Source organism: Rousettus aegyptiacus, unplaced genomic scaffold (genome assembly GCF_014176215.1).
Source record: "Rousettus aegyptiacus isolate mRouAeg1 unplaced genomic scaffold, mRouAeg1.p scaffold_m13_p_4, whole genome shotgun sequence".
NCBI classification, from domain to species: Eukaryota; Metazoa; Chordata; class Mammalia; order Chiroptera; family Pteropodidae; genus Rousettus; species Rousettus aegyptiacus.
Genome location: NW_023416307.1, coordinates 134,895,851 through 134,912,211, shown reverse-complemented (window position 1 = coordinate 134,912,211; position 16,361 = coordinate 134,895,851). Strand labels below are relative to the sequence as shown.

At 35.9% G+C, this 16,361-nt stretch overlaps 1 pseudogene; it reads left to right on the top strand.

Moving 5' to 3' along the window:
- The first annotated feature begins 6,217 nt into the window (after nt 1–6,217).
- LOC118602376 lies at nt 6,218–6,336 on the top strand (annotated as a pseudogene).
- The last annotated feature ends 10,025 nt before the right edge of the window (nt 6,337–16,361 follow it).

Below are 16,361 nucleotides of genomic sequence, written 5' to 3'. Positions count from 1 at the left end.
AAAGGCACATGACTCAGACTGTCCCAGGGAGAGTTGATACTGAGACTTTTGAGTGTTCTTTAATCAATTCATTGTGATCAGAAAGACAGAATATACTGATTTGCTTAAACTAATCTGTACCTACCAATGAAACTGGAATTAAGGTCAATCTCATTTAACTACAAGACTGAAAATAAGGGAGAAGATACTTTCCAAAGAACTTAGAAATGATATTGTAATCGAAGAGAGGGTACAGATGCCTGTCAGCAACTAACAGTGATTGAAGGATCAGGAAGCATCCCTTGAAAAGACCTCATCTTTGAGGATGAGAGAAACCAGGCTTTAGAGCTTCCTCTAAGGACCATATCTTGTGGAAGGAGAGGATGGAGAGTAGGAAGGGTGTCATCTTGCAGGAACATTAGAGGTTGTTCCTTAAACCATATGAAGAAGAAAACCAAGGTCATCTAAAAGGTCATCCACATTGAAATCAACTTCACTGTTACTTTAAAATAATAGGCCCAAAAATAAATTGATAGCTTTATCTAAATAATTTATATATAATAGGTACAACTATATTTAGTGTCTTCCAGTCAATTGTATCCATGAGATCAAAGACAATAGTGAGAGCTCATAAATCTATAAGTCTCAGAGCTCTTTTTTTTTCATTTAAATGTGTAACTCATTTTTGGGTAGGGGTAACATATGAACTTATTTCGTTTTAGGCACTCTGCACTGAGCTGCTTGCATCATGTTAATGTTTGCTGTACTAACTTTGCATCTAAAGGTTATTCAACACACTGAGACATGAGAAAACACTCACATTTATACCTTGAAAAAACTCAAATTCTGCTCTATGTTTTAATGGTGTTAAATGTCAAAAATACTGGAAATATAAGTATTGAGAAATGCATTACAACTGCTGCCCTGGATTGCTTGTGTAGCTAAAGAGTATGAAGATATCGTGGTGTTTCAGTGCAGGCTTGGATTTCTGGTGTCAGTCTGTCAGATTTGAAAGAAGCCTACACCTTGGAGAGTAGGAAAATGAGTCAGTGATTGTCAGTGCCTGCAACTCACCTAGCCCTAGTTATAAACAGAAGCAGTCACAACTTAATGAAGAACCTAGCAAACACATGAGTAACAAAATTTCACTTTTATGTATTCCATCTCATGTAATGCTCATGTTAACCCTGGATAGTGTTGATATTATCTCACCTGTATAAAAGGAATCTGGCAATTGGACAGATCAAGCTATTAGCTACAAGGTAGCTTGTGCCATTCTCAAATTGGTGACACGAGTAAACTGTTAATGGTTTATTTCTAAGTAAACTTTCAATTCTAGCCCATGAAACCTCCAGGGTCTCTCCCTGGTGGAAGAAGTCCTGTCTCGTTATTTCTGGACTTCTCTAATGCTTCAAAACTTAGGCAAGATTCTATTGCAACTGCTTTTTCAGTGTTGCAACAAAGTATTCATAAGTTAAGTGAGAGACATACCCATTCTGCATCTGCCTGATTTAGACTTCGGGAAAGCAATGGCAAGTTAAGGAATACTCACAACTATAGAGACATGCGAGTTTGGAAATAAACTTTTAAATTCCTTGTTTGTTTAGAAATCACACTTACTTGCTTTTTATGTTTCTACCTAAGAAAAGGAGATCCTTGTATTTCAATGTCTCCAAAGAGAAAAGAATAATGTTACTTATTTCTAATAAAAATAAAGTGTTATTAACATGTTATAATTGAAATAGTTACATTACAATCACTTTATAATTTAGTAATAATATAATATGATCAATATCATTACATCATAGTAAGCCATATTTTGCATCCAGATGACTAGCTTATGACCATATAAAGACATGAGACTTCAGTGCATGAATTTGTTTTTCTGTTTATAATCACAAAGTTACTAGGCAATCATCTAGATTGGGGTCTGCAAACCATGGCCCACAGGCTAAATCCAGCCAGCTGTCTATTTTTATAGTTTTATTAGAACACAGCTACATCCATGGATACATTCATGCTATAGTGGCAGAGTTGAGTAGTTGTGACAATGACTCTATTGTCTATAAAGCTAAAATATTTTTTATATGCCCCTTTACAGAAAAAGTTGCCAGCCTCTGACCTAGATTATGTGAAAGTGTTTATTTTTCTTCTTGAAAATGTTTCTATTTTTTTATCTAATTATTATCTTGACAATAATTAGTCTGGCATATTATAATATAAAATGATAAAAATCATTATACATCCATTATTCCGTTACCTTTGAAATATTCTATTAGAAGGAACATTCTATTTCCCCTTATTCAGAACTGCTGGTGACTTGATTTAATTTAACTGATATTTACAAAACACCTACTGTATTCCAAGTACAAAAATCCTTACTCTCATATTTGAACACTCCTTGTGAATAATAATAACCAAGAGATACTTGTGGTCAGGTAACAGAATTCTTCAATGCTCTTTGAAAAACCGGGCCTGTCAGATCAGATGAATTAATAAAATAAATATTTTCTTTCTTTTGCTACCCCTATTGATTAGGAGCAAAAATGCAGAGTATCAATTGTCATCAAATGAACATAACCAATGTGCCCTTCCAAGTTGCTGATACATTCTTTTAGTATGCCAAAAGTACATTGTTACCTTATGGCAATACCAAATAATTCTCACTCTCCTTTCACAAAGGCACCAATTATAATCCAATTCTTTTCAGATTAAGTACACTTTGATAGCAATTCCCTTATACCAAAAAATATAGCCCAAGATAATGGGTTGTGAGTATAGCTTCAATGCTAATAAGAGGCAGTTTAACAGCCTTGAGAAGTTCATTCTGACTACATTTTCATTGCAGTGATAAACAGCATATAATGTCCCTCAATTATAGCTTTAATGTAAAAAAAAATGAAGTTATAAGACAATTTATCCCAACTAAATTGTAATTTTATTTCTGAGATGTTGCCCTTTTAATAAATAAAAATTCCACTTACCCATTCCATTATTCTCAAGTTAGGTTTTGATAGTGAGATCGATTACAGGAAAAAAAGAATTACAGATGAAATCAATGCTACCTCTATAAGTAAATTAGTGAGAGTTTGTTCAAGCCATCAAGCTTGAAACACATCTCTCCCCTTTGCTTTCGGGGAACATTAGAAAATAAAATATATTGATATTGCAACTTTAAATGGAATCATGGATTTCAGCCTACTATAAGCAAGAAAACAAAGTAACACATTAGGGAAGCCCTTGAATCATGTACTAAAGTTCATTTTAAGACTTTCTTGGGGTAGTTATACAGTCAGAAAAGTGCATCTCTCACACGTGTGCAGCTCTGTGAGTTTTCACTGACAGACCAATGAAACTGTCAACCAGATGAAATAACAGAACATGAGCAGCACCCCCACAAGCCAATGATAACCTCTCCTCAAGGATAACTACTATTTAGACTTCCTACCATATCCATTAACTTTGCACTTTATATAAATGAAATCAGACTTTTGTGACTGGCTTCATTCCTTCAGTATTATGTGTGCAAGAGCCATCTGTATTATTGCTGTGTGTGTGTGTGTGTGTGTGTGTGTGTGTGTGTGCTTCATTATATAAAGTATGTCTTGATGTTGTCTCTATGGATGAACATTGTTTTATAATTTTAATAATTATGGATTTATTTCTTTTGATTTAAACCTATGATTTCAAGAAATCTTAGAACTAGATTAACTTTAAGAAGATGGTTGTAATCCTGTACACAAAATGTTCATAGCAACTTTACTGGTAATAGCAAAATACTAAAAACAACTTGTCTTAGCCAACTCAGGCTGATAACCCATGTAATTTCTTCCAAACCAAAGATGCCACCACCAAATACATCATATTGGGGGTTAAGGCTTCAAATAAGAATTTTGGGAGGACATGAACATTCCATTCATCCTGCAACTCAAATGTCCTTAGATGAGGGAATGTTTGGAAAAACTCTGGCATATCCATGCAACAGAATTTGTTTCATAATAGAAAAGAAATGGGTGATTGATAAATACAACAACCTGGATGGAATTAAAGAACATTATGTTTAGTAAGAAACGCTAATCATGAAAGGTTATACATTGTATGAATCCATTTGTATAATCTAAAAATGACAAGACTAGACAGATGAACAGATTGGTGGATCCTAGAGGACAAAGATGAGGGAGGGGGTGGTGGTGAGATGGGGATGGGTACAGGTACAAAAAAGTACCCGCTGTTTACCTAAACTCCAAATTTAACCAAGTGAGCTTTATTTTAGCTGGAAACCCTATCCTCATATTCTAATCCGCATAGAGATCAGTGTAGTTGCTTTTCTAAACACAGATCTCTTGATCACTTCTCTTGATCATCAGAATCATGTCTACCGTGCCCTTTGGAACTCACTGTTGGATATCAAAATCTCTAGCATCCTCAATCTCTTCTTATCCATCTTGTTTTCCAAACGGAAACCAGGTTCTCTCTTGGGGAAACTATTTCTTCTGCATCCATTTCCTTCCCACCCCTTCTATACCACCCTGCTAGTTGTGAAGTCAGTGACCTCTTTCATCCTTTCGCCACCTCGCGGCACTCTCCAGCTTTGAATCCCTTGTCATCACTACAGACCATCCCTCCTTTGTCTAAGCAACTATGGGCTAATGGGTCACTCCTTCCAATTTTTTCAAGATTTTAGTTTCTGACTCAATGTCATATACTTCAAAACTACTTCTATCGTCATTCTTAGTAATTTCCATATCCAGATGACAGTTCCAAAACTTTGTTTTCTCATTTCCGTAAACTTGTCTCTACATGATTTCAGTCATCCTTCTCACAGTCATGCATCACCTAGACCTTGTAAGTATCAAAATTTGTAACCTTGTAAAACTTCATCCCTTTCTATGCACCATCTTCAATCTTTCCAATTTTTATACACCTTAATACTCCAAATCAGCACAGACATCTGCAATCCAGTGATCCTACCTTTGAAACTGCCTCTTAATCCTTTAGACCCTCACTTCACTTCTTATTCAGGTAAAATTCTGTGGCCAACCATTGGAGAATCCTTTCTTTGCATAATCCCTCACCTCCTTTGCTCTCTCTCTTTTGTCTACTCATTTGAAAAATGCAGCTCTAGTCAAATCCAACTCTCCTCTTATCCTCACCTGCACCTGTGAAACTAAATGAAGCTGGAAATAAACACAGGACTGCTGACTTGCCTCACTTTAAATTCCTTCTCACTCTCCACAAGAGAGCTTTTAATGTGGCCAGACAATCATACTACATTTTCCCAGTCCATTCACTTTCAGCTTTCCTAGGTGACTGTTTTGTATTTTTTACCCTCTCCTCAAATAACTAACTGTTCCTTCTTTGTTCTCACTCTCATTCTACTGAGGAAATAGAGGCTATCAGATGAGACACTCCACAAGTTCTCACACCCACACGCACCACTTACCTGCATCTGGGTCATGTAACTCTGGCTTCTTCCCTGCTACTGGTGAGCATCCCCTCTGCCAGGAAAGACCTATCCTTTTCTTTGTGCACTTAATCCTATATGTTTTTATCTACAACGAAGATTGCTCTAGAAATTTTCCAATTTCCCATCTCTCCCCTACAGCAACAACACGTCTCAACAGAAGAAAACCATCTCTTAACCCACTCCAGCCAGTACCTTATTTCTCCCTTCTTTTCTATAGCAAAACAAGTATCTACACTTATTATACTCAATTCCTCTCACGTTCTCTTTGAACCTCTCTATCTAGGTTTTATTCTCATTGACGGAAACAAAGCTCTTCTCAAGGTCATGAATGACCTCCATATTCTAAATCAAATGGTCAAATCTCAATCCTTATTTTACTTGATCTATCAGCAACATTTGTTACATTTGATCTTATTCTTCTTGAGATATTTCCTTCTCTTAGCTTTCACCTAATTTTTCTTCTACCTTGCTAGCTACTTATTCTTCTCTTCCCTTTGTGAGTCTTCCTCATCTATCTAACCTTGGAATGTTGGAGTGTCTCATTCAGCCCTTGGAGCTATTCTCTCATTGCCTTAGGGATCTTATTTAACTAGGTTCTGACAACTAAAACATTTCTATCTTCCGCCAGACCTCTCAACTGAAGTTTAAACTCATTATATCCCAGGGCCTTCTCAGATTTTCAGTTGAATACCTGATAACTATGTCAAATTTAACATATCAAAAATTTAGCTCCTGATCAGACCATCACTCTCTCTTTAAATATCTGTGCTCATCTACAGCCATGTCACCCTGAACAACCCCAATCCCATCTGATCTCAGAAGCTAAGCAGGGTTGGGCCTGGTTAGTACTTGGATGGGAGACCACCTAGGAAGGCCAGGTGCTGTAGGCGTAAAAAATAAAAAATAAGCGATTATAAGCTCACAAGGTCCTTGCAGTCTGTGAGGTCAACCAAAGGTTGTCTCGCCTAAAAACATAAAATAAATAAAATAAAGTAAAATAAAAATTTGTGCTCCCTACACATTCCTGTTTGCTGAGACACAAAATCTTAGAGCCATACTTGCTTCTTCTTGTTCTCTCAACCATATCGGCAAATTTTGTTGACTCTGCTTTAAGAATATATGTATAATCCAATCACTTTCTATCACTTTTACTGCTATGAGTCTCACATTGATTACTGCAATGATCTCATGAGCCTGCCTGTGTCCACTCCTGTCCTCTTCATCCTATTCTTGATCGAGCAACTAGAACGAGACCATTAAAAAGCAGGCCTGTGCATGTCAGTCCTCTTCACATGCGCAGTCAAAGAAAAAGCTGAAATCCTCACAATGGCTTAAAAACTGTGAAGTCTGCCTTCCCTAATACCTCACTGACCTCCTGTGTCATGAATTCCCCCCCCCCCCCATTACCAATACCAGCAGCTCCCTCTACTTCAGCCACATTGCCCTCCTTGCAGTTCTAACATGCCAGCACTCTCCTGCCTCTTGGACTTGCAATATCTTATGCCCGGATTTTTCTTCCCCTAGATATTTACTAACTGCCTTCCCTCCTTCAGATCTTTCTTCAAATGTCTCCTTCTCAGTGAAGCTTTCCCTGACTGTCTTATTTAAAAGGTAACTGGGTCCAGTCCTGCTACACTCCCTGCGCTTATTACCTGGGTGCTTTAGTTTTCTACTTAGCACTTATCATCATTTAATGCACCATGCATTTAACTTATGTGTTTTATTTACCCTTTATTTTCTGCCCATTAAGGCAGGATTTTTGTCTGTTCTTTCCACCTACCATCAACTGCTGAATCTCTAGACCCTCAAACAGATAATATTGTTGCTAATCAATATCCATGTTATCATTTTCTTCAGAAATAAGAAGACATTTTCCAAAGCCCCCTGGCAGTTAGACTAAAGTCATGTGATTGATTTACGGTCAATGCAATGCTGACAGAATTCTTACAAGTCACCTTCAGGCCTGGTCTGTAAAAGCTTTCATGAGTGATATTCCTCTCTCTTCCTGTTTAGCAAACTTGGAGGCCATTTGTTACAGATGGTAGCCCCTTAAAGTAGAAGGAGCATGGATCCTGTCCCAGAATGGCCAGCTCTGAACTGTGACACAGCAATAAAAATCCTTGCATTAAACTACTGATATTTTAAAATCATTTAAGAAATTAACATACCCTGAATAATATAGCACTCGATAAGTATATATGAATAAATAAATAAAATTTTTTGTTTTATTTTTAAACAAACTCATCTGAAAAGACAAGACACTGTTCCCTAACAGAGTAAACAAAGTAAAATAAGCAAAATTTAACCATTAGTATCAAATATCATTTAATGCTAAACAACCAGACCTATGAAGACTTTTTCAATGTACACTGCTGTGTGCACTTTACACTTTTTAAAAACCATTTTCCTCACCATGGTTTCTTTCCTCTCCTTTTTTCTGGTGTTACTTTTTTGCTCATTATTGCATTGACTTCTTGATGTTTTATTGTTGGTGCTCATATCTACTTTTATCTAAGTTCTACTCATTTTTGTTTTTTTCCTTCTCATTTTCACCTTACTTTTTTAGTGTAGTCTTTGCTTTTTCACTGATAATGGTAAGGTTTAGTTTTTTTTAGCTGTCATCAATGAATAAGAGCATTTACTTGCTTATAAACCATCTATCATACAATATCTTCTTTGTGAACTCTTGGCTTGTCTCAGCTGTTGTCATGAATAGTCACATAAATACAATAAAAAGGCTTTTCAAATTCTTTTGGAATTTGAGTCTGTCAAATCACCAAACAAAGGTAATAGAATAGTAGAAACATATTTTTGGTAAACCTTTTCCCACATTTTCTGTGGATTTACTTTATCTAGTGTTATTTTCAAATTTACTGGTGGACTAAAGCAATCCTTTGAAGAAAAGAGGAAATGGTATCCCTTGTGGTAACACTTGAGATTATTTTCAAACAACCTTTTTAAAACAATTTTAATCTAATCAAAATGTAGTTATAACCTGGAATTAAAATACACAAGAAGTGGGTTTCTTAATGGTTTATTTCAATGGGATGTGAAGTTAGAATTGTTAAGAAATGCAGAATGCTAATTAACTAGAGTTAGAAAACTGGAAATGAGATCAAATATCCTGACATGAACTCTTGATCAACATTCCTTATTAAAAGTTTACAGAGTCCATTTAACTAAATAATACAAAGCTATGAGGTCATGGTCATTTAGACACTTGGGGATTGTTCCTTTTAATCATTCTACCAACCAGCAGGGGGAGACACAGAATGCTCCCATAACCCCAGGTACAACTCCTTGTACCCTGGGACTTCATCAGTCCTTTCTTTGTCCATAACAGGTAGAACAAGTTGGTCCAGTTTGACAAAGCTCACCCTTTAATGTTTTTGGTTTCTTGAATTACAGTTGATTTTGCATTCAAGTGACTCATTAGAAGGAGGGACTTGTGTGTAGTTGTTGGTTTTGCAGATACTGGATTATATCAGGTTTTTTTAATATAAGTAAATTTGGACTAGGGCTCCAAAAAATTGATGTATCTGATCGAAATTCAGCCACTTAAAAAATTAGACTTCACTTTATCTCCTAATCATCCCCCTCAGTAATCTTAGCTCAATAGCTAAGGGAGTTAACAAAAGCAACTCTTAATACACCCAATAACAAACTAAATTGAAATTTTAAAATGTCTTAGCAGGTTGGAAGGTCCATACTTTGTGCTTGAACTCCCAGGAATCAGATAATTTTGCTTTTAAATTTTCATCAGTTCAGTTCAACACATGGGGGAGGGAGTTAAGAAGACCTACTAAAGGAGATATATGCCAACTCCTGAGTTAAGTACGAGGGCAGGTCACGGCACTTGCCCTTTGAATAGACAGACATTTGACAAATAATTTATGGGCAGTGTGATCTGTGCAACACAGAAAACACGAATGAGTTACTGAAGTAGCTTAGAGGAAAGAATAATTAACATCATCTGAGTAAGGCACTGAGGTAGGCTTCATAAAATAAAATAGTGCCTAAGCATGTTTTAAAAGAATAACTGAAAGAATGGATTTTGATGAAAAGGAAACAGAATGTGAAAAGACATAAAATAGAACAACCTGTTTGAGGAATTTGTGTGAGTTTGCATTACTGGAAAATAATATGAAAGGGGTACCACACAAGCTAAAGCTGAGGAGACAGGCAAAGGACAGGTAGTGGAAAAACCTGGACGAAGGCATGGGAACAGGCTGTAGAGTTAATCAGGAGCACAAGGTTCTCAGTTGACCAAATGACTGTTCAAAATTAGATGGTTATTCAGGCTCTACCAACCTGCTGACAAGCATGAAGGTGACTGAAGGAATAGGAAAATATAGATGAAAACTCAAATCCTGAAGGACAAAAATCCATACCTCATTCTTTCAGGAAGCTCGTTTTCATTATATTAAAAAAATAATAGATTTGAATTATTAGGCAGCACAGATCCTCAAAAATTAAATGTTATATTTAAAGATAATTTCAACTTCAAACTTATCTTGATACTCAACAAGAATTTTTCCTTCTTCAGGCTTTGATTTCAAAGATTAAATATTGGTTCATTGAAAACCCTCAAAAGAGTTTCTTCACAGGTATATTTGAGTTCTTTAGATAACAACAAAGGCAAAATAACATTGAGTGAATATCTATTTTACTTTTTCCATTTTGATTTCTTTGATTAATAATTTTATGTAATCTTCTACTAATTTTATGCAACATTGGGTAGAAATGATGACTTTGGAGAGCTAAATTCCTATTTGTGTTATATAAAAAGTATGTGGGTTGTTGCTTTTTTATTAGCCATTTGGAAACATAAAGATTGGATGTGCCAAAATCCCCACCCAAATCTCACTTAATGCTCCTTTCTAAAAGGAAAAGAAAATCTTTAATGTTTATACAAAATCTAATTACAAATTTGCAGGCATTTTAGGGGGTTGAAAATTCGTGATTTTGACTGAGAAGAAGTATAAAAAGTAAATATGTTATTTCCAGCAAATAAAGCAAAGGTCAACAACTTCCAGGTCATAGTCAGGAAAAAATGCTAATAGATACTTTAAATAGGTCTCAGGTTTTGCCAGCAGGAAAAAAAAACAAAACAAAACAAAAAACAAAAAACCTAAGACATAAAAATAGGAGCAAAGTAAAGAAGTGGAAGAAAAGAGGGAAAGAGCAAAAAAGAATTATTGACTTTCCTTGACGCTCATCTAGAAAAACTTGGGTTCAAATTTTAGCTTCTCTACCTTCTACGACATGACCCTGGGATAGTCGCTTGACCTCCCTGAACTTTCTCTTTATCAGTTTAATCATGGGAGCCATGATTATATAGGCTGGTCAAGAGGATTAAGTAAGATAATGTGCTTGAAGTCAGACACAATGGCTGCACAAAAATGGTGGTCAATAAATGTTAGTTCTATAGTTTTTACCAACTTTAGCATAGAACTATAAATGTTACTCAACCTAGAAGGACACGAATTCATAACATCTGTTCAGGTTTTTTTGGTCTTTAAAGATCCAATGTCCAAATTTGGGTAACTGTTACATTATCATGATGAAATTAACAGTGAATAAACTCTCACAGAGCTTACGGTTGAGAAGGAAAATAAATTAATAATTATAAGGACCCAAGAAAAGCTATACAATAAGAAGCAAAGGCATGATGGGATCAAGTAAAAGGAAAACTAAACCTTGTCTATTTGGGGAGTCAAAGAAGGCATCCAGGAAGAGTTGATAGGAGGCTAAGAAATAAAGAAGAAGGGCTCATTTGGATAAAATGGGGAAAGAATGCTGGGATAGAGGGAAGTGGGAATGTTGAGCTTGCAGAACTAGAAGAGCAGAGTAGGTGGAGCATGGAGATCAGGTGCCTTTAGGCTTTCGAATCTAAAGAAAGTAAGCATCAAACTACTCAATCCGTTCTCTTAACTTGATTCTTGTTTTTCTCTATTTACCAAGTCACTATTAAAAAGCAGTACCAATAAAACAGTCCTTGTCTTGTGGAGGAATATTAACCCACATTTACTAATTCTTACCTAGTTAGAAAAAAATGTGAAAATTATCAAATGAGACAATTCTAGACTATATACCATTTTTTGCTCTGGGCCCAAACATTTAAAGGAAACACTGGTAGTGTTGTGTTTAAACTGTGTGGGTGAGAGTAGAGTGATTTCCTGGCTCAGAACAAAGAAAGACCACCTTTCTAAGCCTTATGTTTTTATCATTTTTTTACCAGCTCACTGCAGCTCAACTTGTATGTGGCAAAGGAGAAAGGGACCAGCCTACATTTTACTACAACTATAGCTACAATGGAAATGCAGAAACCATCCACCTCTACAGGATGACCATCAAGTGGCTATCATCAGTGAAAAGGAATTCCAGACCCTCCTACCACATTTAAGCTGTTCTTTTGGAGCCTTTGCTTTGTTCCTGCACATTTTCTCATTCCCTCTGAATTCTGGAGCTAATCTACTTTTTTTACTCTTTAGTTTTGCTCCCGGATTGACCTCCACTCATGCTCTTTGGATTTCCTCATCTGATTAACTTCAAAGTGTCCTGTTACCTGTGACACAGCTATTAAGTTGAAGCAACTTGCCAAATCTTTCCAATAAGGTCTATCTCTCTGTTGGCCATGTTGCCTTGTTCAATAACTGCTGATGCTCTTGATCAACAACTATGATCAAAAAAGAACTATGTATCCTTTTACTATCCTCTTTGATTACCTGATCATCTTCAGATTCCTTGAATTCTAGTTTTCAGGTCTGACAAATTAGGATGGGAAGAATATGACAAATAATTTTTTTCTCAAAGGAATACGGTAAGCATGATAAGTAAAATTTAAAGTCATCAGGTTATGGAAGTCTATAAGTCAGGAGTTGACAAACATTTCAGGAAAGGGCCAGATAGTAAATATTTTCAGCTTGGGGAGTTGGGGAGGGTGGTTTATACACAGAGAATCTGTTACAACAGCTCAGTTCTGCCCTTTCACCATGAAAGTAGCTATCAACAATAGGTAAATAAATGGATGTCACTGTGCTTAGTAAAACTTTACTTATAAAAGCAGTGGGCCAGATTTTGCCCATGGTTTATAGTTTGCCAATTCTTGCTACAGCAAAAGGTACTATGACATTAAACACTTGAAGTGTAAAAAAATTTTACACTCCAGAAGCCCCTAGAGGCTATTGCCCTTGTATTGCCATTGCTCATGTTGACTTCAGAGAGACCCTCAGGAAAGAGTGGGAGCATTCTACTTTAAGGTAAACCAAACCACAGAGTGAGTTTTTATAATTATGATAACATTTGTAAACTAGAGCATCAGGTAAATCTACTTTTAATAATCAAATGATGAAAATTGTACTTCTAGTTTTAATTAGCCCAAATTTTAGTGTGACAAATCCCCCCTTGACACCCAAATTGGCATTATGACCCTATGTCACTTATCCAATAACTTTGAAGAAACCACTGTGTCTTTTCATGTAAGTCGTGCTAGGCTCATGGATCACTGACCTGCTTTAGGTGATATGTGGCATATCGATTCATCCCCAAATACACACAATAAACCTATTTCCTTCTGAGATTTTATTTATAAAGTGATTCGTGATTACATACTTATCAATTTCAAACCAAGGTAGCTTGACCGTTTGATTTTTTTTCCCCTGTCAAGATGCCAAAAGCATTTAAAGCACTTTACCAATGTCCTGCTTGCCAAAATTTCCATTTTAACATCAGAGCTGTTGGAAACTGGAGACAAAACACAAAGCCCTCTCAGCCATTCAACTTCTATTGTTCTGTTTTACATGGGTTAAAAAAATAAATAAATGAATGGCGAAACAGATTGTTTTTGAAACTGATAACACAATTTGTTCTCCTGCTTCATATGTTAGATTTCCGCCTGCAGCAAATATTTACTACAGAGTTTTAACCCTCTCAAAATCAGCTTGATTATGTAAGGGCTGCAACTATCTTTCATACAGTACACTTGACAATGTGGCTTTAAGAGAAAAAGTAGTGACCTCAGACACTGTCCTGTGTGCATGGTCAATGTTTAGTTACAAGGAGACATGCAGATAGAAAACATAGCCAAAAACTTGTTGTTGTCAATTATTTAGCATTCCCATAAACCATTAGATGGTCAAAAATATCTTTAATTGATTCCATCGCTACCTATGCTACTTATTATTTATTACTATAACAAACTTCTCCATGGGAACAGCTAATTGTACCTCCCTGGTGGCCACTTCAAGTGGAATAAGCCCTGCACAGTGCAGCCTAAGATACGCTGAAAGGTCTTCAGCTTTGGGGATTTGATTAAAACTGTATTACATGAACACATCAGCAACCATTGCCAAAACAAAACACTAATTTAAAAAATCCTTCTGCTTTACTGCTTAACACTACTGAAAGAAGCTTTGTGTGTGTGTGTGTGTGCGTGTGAGAGAGAGAGAGAGAGAGCGCGTGTGCGTGTGACATGGGAGGGGTAACAGGAGGTGGGGTTGCATATGTTGTCTCCTTTGCAGACAATCACTTTTAATGGAAATCATGTGACATCCTGTGTCATACTAAGGCAAAAGAAAAGGGCAATCCTGCCAGTGGCATTATGGGTACAGGCAAAATCTCTGACTTGGTGACAGGACTGCAAACTACTATACCAGAAAGCGACTTATACAAGAAGTGAGTATTTTGCCCAACCTCCCCTAAACACACAAATATACACACACATGCACACACACACCTTTAAAGAAAGCATAATTGTTAATCTGCTCTTTAGTAGAGAAGACAGATGTTATGGAAATAGTAAGCCACACTCTGCTAAGAGTGTTCTGTGGAAAGAGATTCCATAGGCAGCACTCTACACGGGAAGATTTAGACAATTAAGCAACCGTTGTGAGGCATGCAGATGAATAACACATGCTAAATTAAATCAATACCAAACACTGTGTTGGAAATAGGTTAATTGTTTATTTTAAACTTCATGGGGGAAAAAAGAAAGCAACAGCGGAATTTGTCAACTACTTGAAGCAGTATGCTGGCCTAGATTTACCACAGCAGCCCAGAGAGCAGTGTGCCCCGTGTAGTCGTATCTATGGGTCTTTTTAAAATATGGATTTCTCCACTATAGCAAGGATTCCAGATTCATTTTAAAGAAGGTGGTGGGTGAGTGTGGAATTTGTAACAATTTAAAGACCAAGGCATTAAAATATTGCCCAGTCCTGAGGCTGAGCCTATGCCTCTAAAGAAAACTCGTGCCTCTGTTTACATTTATCCATTTAGACTTAGAGAATGAGAACAAAACTCATATGGCGTTTCTTGTCTGAACTGGTTGATAAGCTAAGACTGTACCACCACGTGAGTGAATCAAAAGCAACAGTTGTCAAAAGATTGCTTCAAGTCATTCCAAAGAGTTATGAATTTTAAATATTGTGATGTACTAAAGAACCAATAGCTGATGCATCTCTTTAATGTAATTTTTATGTGTGTAGAATAAACAAATGTAGACTCTGATGTTAAAACAACAGAGAGAACAACACTATGAAAGCCTGGATGTTTGTATATCTATTCAATAACCCTAAATGCTGATTTTGCATTTGACAAACAAAATAAAATAAAAAGGAAAGAGGACTCTAATCAAGTGTCTGAAGATTGCTGCCATGCCAGATACTTGTCTACAGATTATGATGATTAATCCTCTTCATAAGTCTGTGAGAGAAAAATTATTAGACCCATTTTACAAGTGAAGAAACTGAGGTCCCGAAAGATTGAATGACTTGTCCAACATCACATGCTGGCCAGTGATGGAGATGGGCCCTAACACCTATGTGTGGCTGACTCCAAAGCCCAAGATCTTCCCGTTACCATAGCAACCTGCTGAAAATAGTCTCTGAACACATCTTAGGTTGCAGCTCTGAGACTGTATTATGATCATCCAAACGCTGTGTGCCCTTTTTTTAAGCTATAGGAAGATACTTTGCTCTAAAGTAATTCCAAAGTAAGTGACTATGTGTCTTATTATACCTATCTCATAACTTAATTACCAGGATAATTTGAGCAAATTGAAATAATGACATTGGACTCATTAACCACTTATGTATTAATTTTTATTCTTTTCTATATAGTTTAGATTGATATCCCTCCCACTCACAAACTTATTAGAATATATATTCTAATCAGTATATATTCTCTTATCTGATATCATAGTTAGTTGGTTAACTGAAAAAAAATTGGTTAAAGAAGGAAATTAAAAATAAAAGATATACACCTTAACCATTCCACCTTACCTTAAATATACAAATATATGTTCATTCACCAATATTTAGATATTGGATTAAAAATATTTTCTTTGAATATTTGCCACACTCGTAATCCACTACTGTCTGTAATTTTGAGTTTTGGTTTCCTTAAAATAAAGGAAGGACATAAAGTGTTTTCAAAGCGATTAGAATTTGGAATCCTTTTAGATAACAATTTTTCACCCAAGCTTTTCCACTTGTCTCTCTCATGCCTAATTCTGTATTATTATTTTTAGCAACTGAATGTTATTGAATCCTTCTAAAGCATACAACTTTGTTTTCATAGAAGTGATTCTATTTCTTTTCACATGAATATTTTAAAGTTTATAGATATCTCATTAAAATTTGTGTTATAATAATTACTATAACAAAATTGGTATGAACTAACATGGGATCAAATACAACTGGCTACTGATAAACATTCTGTTCAATTAGTGGGAACATAAACTCATAAGCTTTTGAGAAAGAACATCACTCACCATTCCTTCTATACTGAATAGACACCATTCATTAATGCAGTAAGTACACTGGTTAAGGAATAGTCAGTACCAATTGCAAAATAATCATAAATGAAATAGGACTATTTGAAATAAAGGCAAAAGTGTTATTGAACCTGTTAATCA